Source organism: Styela clava, chromosome 10 (assembly GCF_964204865.1).
Source record: "Styela clava chromosome 10, kaStyClav1.hap1.2, whole genome shotgun sequence".
NCBI lineage: Eukaryota > Metazoa > Chordata > Ascidiacea > Stolidobranchia > Styelidae > Styela > Styela clava.
This window is the reverse complement of record NC_135259.1, coordinates 6691107-6700193: the sequence shown is the minus strand read 5'-3', so window position 1 is coordinate 6700193 and position 9087 is coordinate 6691107. Positions and strand designations below refer to the sequence as shown.

General features: G+C 32.8%; 1 long non-coding RNA gene across 1 annotated transcript; it reads right to left on the bottom strand.

Annotated features, from left to right (window-relative positions):
- Positions 1 to 6917: 6917 nt before the first annotated feature.
- Positions 6918 to 8728, bottom strand: LOC120337371 (uncharacterized). Its single transcript, XR_005568949.2, has 3 exons — positions 8669 to 8728; positions 7934 to 7995; positions 6918 to 7026 (listed from the first exon to the last, which is right to left on the bottom strand). It is a non-coding gene; the product is annotated as an uncharacterized LOC120337371 (long non-coding RNA).
- Between the last annotated feature and the right edge of the window lie 359 nt (positions 8729 to 9087).

Genomic DNA, 9087 nt, shown 5'->3' with positions numbered 1-9087 from the left:
ACACCATTCAGTAGAGATAATATAGGACAGTTTATATTAATCAAGTTCTTCTCAATACACATGATTAGCCATGACATAACGTGACCCGCACTAACAATAGGGAAAAAATGACACCATGTCTCTCAATCTAAATCATGTCTCTAATTTATACAGTATCGCTTTTGGAAATTTTAGTTGGGACGCGAGTTCTATTAAGATGTAAGATTAACGGCTATCTTGATACAGTTAGTATTACGCACTCTGATAATATCATTATTGGAAGTTCCAGTTTGAACTAGTTAGGAACAACAATGACATGGTTATCAACTGTTTACTACCAGTGCGTGCAAGTCACGATGAGCCACAGTCACATTTAGGAAATTAGCCTGATTACTTTATATAATATGGTAGTTAGTGTACTGTAGACTACCATTTGTGGCAAAAAACGCTCATCAGATTAATAAAAAAGGCCAGGACTACGATTTCAACAAATTAGACATATTAGTGTATATATAGGCATCCTATGATAAACAACAAGTTGAACAATAAGTTTTAATATTCGCATGGTTATTAAATTGGGGTTGTGTTTTACCCGAATTGCACTTAATGAGGCATACTTGGACATAAGGTAACTATCGCGATAATGCGTATTCATATTAAGTTTTTGGTCATTTGGAAGCGTTACCACAAAATCTTGAGATGGTAAGCTGAAGAGAATATTTAATTATTAGATGCAAACAGCTAATTTTTGAAGAGATGCTGAAATTGTACAATATTCTGCCTAAAACTCAGCTATTATACAACGATACAACGACATTTCAAACACTCTTACGAAAATTTCTTTCTTGGTCTATTAGTGCATAGGTTGACAAAGAGCTCTGTGAGAGAAACTTAGGCGCTCCGCGAGCCATTCGATTACTTATTAAAATACTGACTTGGCTAATTTTGTGACTGTCCAAAGAAGTAATAACATCCTTAATAAAATTTGACATCAGTAGCGTCGAAATATGACAACGAGCGTAAATTCAAATGTGACATTATCTATAAGTAGGATCGCAGTGGATAAAAAGTTGTCTCTCGAGTAAAATATTCAATTCATAGCCGGTGCGATCAATTAAAATATCTTGTCATAGTAATTTCATAGTAATTCATTTGTGTTCTGCGTTCTCGAATTTTAGTCGAGAAAACTTTTACGAATATTAAAATGAAAAATTACTATTTAAAAACTGAATAAAATACGTCCCAAAATGCCCCTTATAAGTAGACCGGAATCGTATTTTGAGGTTAGTTAAATTTGATTTGTTTTTTCGGCACTCAAAATTATTTTAAAGATATGGACAAAATACGAACGATTGTAATTTAAAATATTGCAAAAAAAAAAATTGTTCGATATATTTTGCATTAATTATCTTATATATATATCGTCACATACCGAGAAAAAGTCGTATTGGTCTTCATCGGTAGTTTCAAAATAGATAAAAGGTACATCGCGCGAACAATTTACTGTGTTTCGATTTCAGTTACTATATGGTATACATTTTAAAGAAATCCTAACATAACACAAATTTACATTGTCTAAATAGCGTTTTCAATCTGCTGCGAGACTGCTAGAACAAAACTTATGGTGATATCTTCCGTTTTAAATTTTAGTTTTATTATTTTATAATGCCGGTATTCAATCAAGAAATTGGGTTGCGGATTCACCTCTTTGACATTTATTTTTAGCATTTTTTTTATAGCATTCTAACTTGTTTCGCAACTCATAATTCCGCACAAGAACAAAAAAGTTATTGTCGGCCTCGCGGAACAATACATATCGGCGATTCTACAAAAATGCCATCGCGTACGTTATTAGGACTTTTTCAGTATTCCAAAAACACCAAAAGGGTGTTCGACCCCAAAGTTGATAATATGTTTGTTGATTTTACATCCTTAATATATTTGATTTATCTGTGAAATTTAGATTTATTTATGCCTGGTATTGAGCCTATTAAAATGTTTAGCATTTAAATGAAGTAAAGTAATTTTAACTTATACTTAAGAATAGAAATAGATAACAATTTTAAAATTTCTTGTGGCGATCCGTGAATAATGGTGATGAATGTAGGAAGATTTAAAAGATTTTAATAACATACTTGCTCTTTAGACTCGAGGCAGCCACCGCTCTCAGTGATGCATAATCGGACAAATAACTCCGCATGTCTTGAGATATAATGATAGCTTGTCTTTCCCGCTTCCAAGAAGTGTTTCAGAAAGCTGAAATTTATATGAAGTGATGAAAATGTAGGTAAATTTTGTATAGTATTGATTTCAATTATATATAGTTGTTCGAACTATGTCATGATTAGGTTTTAGGTTTATAAGTTACAGAAAATGTAATTTGGCAGGAGCACAGATAAGCTATGCTTATACTTTAGTTAAATACATAAAAATGAAAATATTAATTTTCAGTTCATTGATAAATTATTCACAGATTTCCCCCCAAAAAACTACTAGCAACGAGAATATATGCTAACTATAGTTTGATTTACAATTTGGTGGGATATCATGTATATATATATTAACATTTTTGGAATTAAATTGGTTATCGAGCAGCGACACCCAAGTTTCTAATATCTGATTATAAAAGTAAGAATTCTAGAGTTTTCAGTTTCTTCAGTTGATCCAAAAGATTTAACTAACACCATTCAGTAGAGATAATATAGGACAGTTTATATTAATCAAGTTCTTCTCAATACACATGATTAGCCATGACATGACGTGACCCGCACTAACAATAGGGAAAAAATGACACCATGTCTCTCAATCTAAATCATGTCTCTAATTTATACAGTATCGCTTTTGGAAATTTTAGTTGGGACGCGAGTTCGATTAAAATGTAAGATTAACGGCTATCTTGATACAGTTAGTATTACGCACTCTGATAATATCATTATTGGAAATTCCAGTTTGAACTAGTTAGGAACATCAATGACATGGTTATCAACTGTTTACTACCAGTGCGTGCAAGTCACGATGAGCCACAGTCACATTTAGGAAATTAACCTGATTACTTTATATAATATGGTAGTCAGTGTAGACTACCATTTGTGGCAAAAAACGCTCATCAGATTAATAAAAAAGGCCAGGACTACGATTTCAACAAATTAGGCATATTAGTGTATATATAGGCATCCTATGATAAACAACAAGTTTAACAATAAGTTTTAATATTCGCATGGTTATTAAATTGGGGTTGTGTTTTACCCGAATTGCACTTAATGAGGCATACTTGGACATAAGGTAACTATCGCGATAATGCGTATTCATATTAAGTTTTTGGTCATTTGGAAGCGTTACCACAAAATCTTGAGATGGTAAGCTGAAGAGAATATATAATTATTAGATGCAAACAGCTAATTTTTGAAGAGATGCTGAAATTGTACAATATTCTGCCTAAAACTCAGCTATTATACAACGATACAACGACACTTCAAACACTCTTACGAAAATTTCTTTCTTGGTCTATTAGTGCATAGGTTGACAAAGAGCTCTGTGAGAGAAACTTAGGCGCTCCGCGAGCCATTCGATTACTTATTAAAATACTGACTTGGCTAATTTTGTGACTGTCCAAAGAAGTAATAACATCCTTAATAAAATTTGACATCAGTAGCGTCGAAATATGACAACGAGCGTAAATTCAAATGTGACATTATCTATAAGTAGGATCGCAGTGGATAAAAAGTTGTCTCTCGAGTAAAATATTCAATTCATAGCCGGTGCGATCAATTAAAATATCTTGTCATAGTAATTTCATAGTAATTCATTTGTGTTCTGCGTTCTCGAATTTTAGTCGAGAAAACTTTTACGAATATTAAAATGAAAAATTACTATTTAAAAACTGAATAAAATACGTCCCAAAATGCCCCTTATAAGTAGACCGGAATCGTATTTTGAGGTTAGTTAAATTTGATTTGTTTTTTCGGCACTCAAAATTATTTTAAAGATATGGACAAAATACGAACGATTGTAATTTAAAATATTGCAAAAAAAAAATTGTTCGATATATTTTGCATTAATTATCTTATATATATATCGTCACATACCGAGAAAAAGTCGTATTGGTCTTCATCGGTAGTTTCAAAATAGATAAAAGGTACATCGCGCGAACAATTTACTGTGTTTCGATTTCAGTTACTATATGGTATACATTTTAAAGAAATCCTAACATAACACAAATTTACATTGTCTAAATAGCGTTTTCAATCTGCTGCGAGACTGCTAGAACAAAACTTATGGTGAAATCTTCCGTTTTAGATTTTAGTTTTATTATTTTATAATGCCGGTATTCAATCAAGAAATTGGGTTGCGGATTCACCTCTTTGACATTTATTTTTAGCATTTTTTTTATAGCATTCTAACTTGTTTCGCAACTCATAATTCCGCACAAGAACAAAAAAAGTTATTGTCGGCCTCGCGGAACAATACATATCGGCGATTCTACAAAAATGCCATCGCGTACGTTATTAGGACTTTTTCAGTATTCCAAAAACACCAAAAGGGTGTTCGACCCCAAAGTGGATGCTATGTTTGTTGATTTTACATCCTTAATATATTTGATTTATCTGTGAAATTTAGATTTATTTATGCCTGGTATTGAGCCTATTAAAATGTTTAGCATTTAAATCAAGTAAAGTAATTTTAACTTATACTTAAGAATAGAAATAGATAACAATTTTAAAATTTCTTGTGGCGATCCGTGAATAATGGTGATGAATGTAGGAAGATTCAAAAGATTTTAATAACATACTTGCTCTTTAGACTCGAGGCAGCCACAGCTCTCAGTGATGCATAATCGGACAAATAACTCCGCATGTCTTGAGATATAATGATAGCTTGTCTTTCCCGCTTCCAAGAAGTGTTTCAGAAAGCTGAAATTTATATGAAGTGATGAAAATGTAGGTAAATTTTGTATAGTATTGATTTGAATTATATATAGTTGTTCGAACTATGTCATGATTAGGTTTTAGATTTATAAGTTACAGAAAATGTAATTTGGCAGGAGCACAGATAAGCTATGCTTATACTTTAGTTAAATACATAAAAATGAAAATATTAATTTTCAGTTCATTGGTAAATTATTCACAGATTTCCCCCCAAAAAACTACTAGCAACGAGAATATATGCTAACTATAGTTTGATTTACAATTTGGTGGGATATCATGTATATATATAGTAACATTTTTGGAATCAAACTGGTTATCGAGCATCTACACCCAAGTTTCTAATATCTGATTATAAAAGTAAGAATTCTAGAGTTTTCAGTTTCTTCAGTTGATCCAAAAGATTTAACTAACACCATTCAGTAGAGATAATATAGGACAGTTTATATTAATCAAGTTCTTCTCAATACACATGATTAGCCATGACATAACGTGACCCGCACTAACAATAGGGAAAAAATGACACCATGTCTCTCAATCTAAATCATGTCTCTAATTTATACAGTATCGCTTTTGGAAATTTTAGTTGGGACGCGAGTTCTATTAAGATGTAAGATTAACGGCTATCTTGATACAGTTAGTATTACGCACTCTGATAATATCATTATTGGAAATTCCAGTTTGAACTAGTTAGGAACATCAATGACATGGTTATCAACTGTTTACTACCAGTGCGTGCAAGTCACGATGAGCCACAGTCACATTTAGGAAATTAGCCTGATTACTTTATATAATATGGTAGTTAGTGTAGACTACCATTTGTGGCAAAAAACGCTCATCAGATTAATAAAAAAGGCCAGGACTACGATTTCAACAAATTAGGCATATTAGTGTATATATAGGCATCCTATGATAAACAACAAGTTGAACAATAAGTTTTAATATTCGCATGGTTATAAAGTTGGGGTTGTGTTTTACCCGAATTGCACTTAATGAGGCATACTTCAAATCCTTTCAGTATATCTGCAGATACACACTGGATTAACTCTCACTGTTTGTCGTAATCACAACGTGACGCCCTATTGCGATGAAACGCCTTTTATTTATGCTGGCCTAATGACCTTTAAACGAGAATATTGGTCAGAGACCGAAGACTTATCGATCGAAAGTTAGGGAATCCCCAAAACAGCGCTCTTACTCCATAGTGACACCCTGTGTCCCATCACTAATTACTTAATAACTCGCTAGTTATACGCTTCTGGTCCGAGATATGATGAATATACACGCAAAATCTGGAGCAGATTCTCGCTTTCGTGAGATATAGTGTGCATCTAACAGACAACAGACAGACAAACAGACAGACAAATACTTATTAACATACTTACCGATTAAAATCGATAAGTAATAAACTGACATTGCAAGATAGTAATTGGCCTTTCGGTTGGACGATTAAACGATACGACAGCAGATGGGACAACACAGCAACTAGCCCACTGAACGTGCAGCGCTGTACTGACTACGCCATTATTCACCGGATATTGCCACAGTTAATTTGTAGTACACAACAGTTAATTCCGCGATTATACGAAATGAACATGGTATGGTTTAAACAGATTTTGCCATATACAATTATGAGCGCGCATTGGTGCCTAAACTGACAAAAGAAATCAATGTAATGCAATAAATGCATTCTTGTGTCTCGACTATTGGGCGGGAACGAAAAAATGCTAATTTTAATTTCTAAAATATGACCCCCGCCTTATTCACTGGGCCGACTCAATAGCCAGAATAAAACGGTAGTTGTGTTATTAAAAAAATCATGTTATTATGAAATTTTGAGGTTGTAATTTTAAGAAAATTTTATACTAAGCTTTTATACAAAACTAAGCTTATACTCAATATATTAAAGGTAATAATTTGTCTGTAGATTTCCCGAAAAAAAATACAATATATCATTTATTTATAGACATGTAAATTGGAAGATTTCAAATGATTTGGTTACATACTTGCTCTTAAGACGTAATAGGCCTCCATCTCGCTCATTGATGAAAACCTGGATCTCGACGAATTTCTTCTGGTGCAATTATAAATTGTCCTGCCACCTTTCAAGCAGTGTTTCAAAACGCTGAAAATTAATATATAGGTCGTGATTTTGTGTAAGCCAATTCTAAATTTGAATTGAACTAAATTTCGTTGAGCCAACTATGCCATTCTCAGGTATAGTTAATTCACTCAAATGTTATTTGACAAAGACACTGCAAAGCTATGATTATGCTAAAGATACAAAAAACCAGCACTGTAGTTCATTTTTGGTCATTTTCAATTATGTCGCTGATTTCACCGAAATTACATCCTTTAGTTAAAATGATATGTTAGTTTAAGTAAGACTCTTTTTTGAATATTTTCTTCCAAAATTATACGTTAGTTTTAATAAAATACGTAACGGGTAAATTTCGACATTTAATTTCATAAAATCCAAAACTTTAGTCGAATAAAATTTATTCAGCGATTGCCATTAAATTTCAAATATATACTTTATATATACATATCGGGTGTAGTTTTCAAACTGCACAAATTGCAAATATCACAATCACAATAAAATACCCAATAAAGTTTTATACCTGTTTCATGTATGACTAATTATCTCTGACAAGTAACTTGTAGCAATACCACATTGTTCACGGTAGGGATCGCAAACTGGGGATCGCTTTCCAGCAGGGAAGCGTGCAACGAATTTGAGGGGTCGCAAAGAGTACACCAATTTGATACAAGGTACTATATTTATAGAACGTGGGTCTTACGTTTTTGGACTTTTGAAGCAAAAGACAATTATTAAAACTTGTGAAAATTTAAATCTTACAATTTCGAAAGAAAACACACGATCAAATAAGTGGCATAACAATGCTGACTCTGATTGCAAGAACTGAGACGTAGTGCGCTCGCATCGAATTGTTTACCAATTTGAACGAAAACAGTGGTATACAGGAATCAATAGGCGTCGAGAGTCAATAAATTGTTCAAATAATATTTACTTGTAATATTCCTCGTTCGTTACTTTGTGTCTTTGAATCTTTAACTTTTAATATTTCTGAGTCTGAAAAAAAGTTAAAATATTGATAAATAAACTGTCGCAGAACTGTAGCTAGCATATTTAATGGACAGTGGGACTGAATCTATCGGATCTTTTGCACAAAGCCAAGTTTTAAAATGACATATTAGTGATTATCCATTTGGGGTTAGAAATGATTTAAAAATTTGAATTTCCAGCGCAATCTGCATTCCTAACTTAAACTGGATAATTACTACCATTCTCTTATTTTGAACGTTGGTAGGGTCTTTGTGCAAAGATCCAATCTATACACAATAATATATAAAAGTAAAAAGGCCTACGGCAAATCTCTATTGAACCATGGATTTTGCGCTACATTTGCGAAAGTTTTAAAAGTTATGCATTACATTCATGTAAAGCGTACCATGTTGAATGCAGGTTATGTAGATCAGTGTATTACGTTTAAGTTTCTTATTATGATAAGTTTATGTATTGCCATATAGCTTTAAATTTTGGCCTATTTGTGACGAAACGATGGAACCCGCTGTTAGTGAGTTCGATACAAAAGAGAATTATCCATCAATCTGTACTTCTGTATTAGGTTAATAATTCCGATTCTTATAGGCCCGAAAACCTCTAATTTACCACTTATACAATAGTAAAATGAAAGCAATATAATAGCAATGAAAGTAATAGGTATAAAGAACATTTAGCTCACCTGAATATTGTTTCGAACTTACTGTCATAACCCAATAGTCAGCCTATCCATACATCCTACAAAACATCAAACCTCATCCTACTACGAACATTTGTGACTGACCAAAAGCGATGTTGCTTGTGGCTTCCCGCGCAAAAATATTTGACGAAAAAAGCTAACTGATTGTTGGCAATCAAATGTTATAACTGATTAATTTAATTACTCCAGGTTGTCGTTACGTTTTAAAACGTGACAGGGGTGTTTATCTCAGATCACACAGTTTTGCATCAGTGACGGAAGCTTAGTACGAAGAATTCAGCAATTCCATTATATCTGTTTGTTTATATTTGTCGAGTAAACGCTCACGTGAATACCATCAAAAATTTAACCTTCCTACAACTCAATGAAAGAATACCGGCGTGTACAAGTTTAGCGTTAAA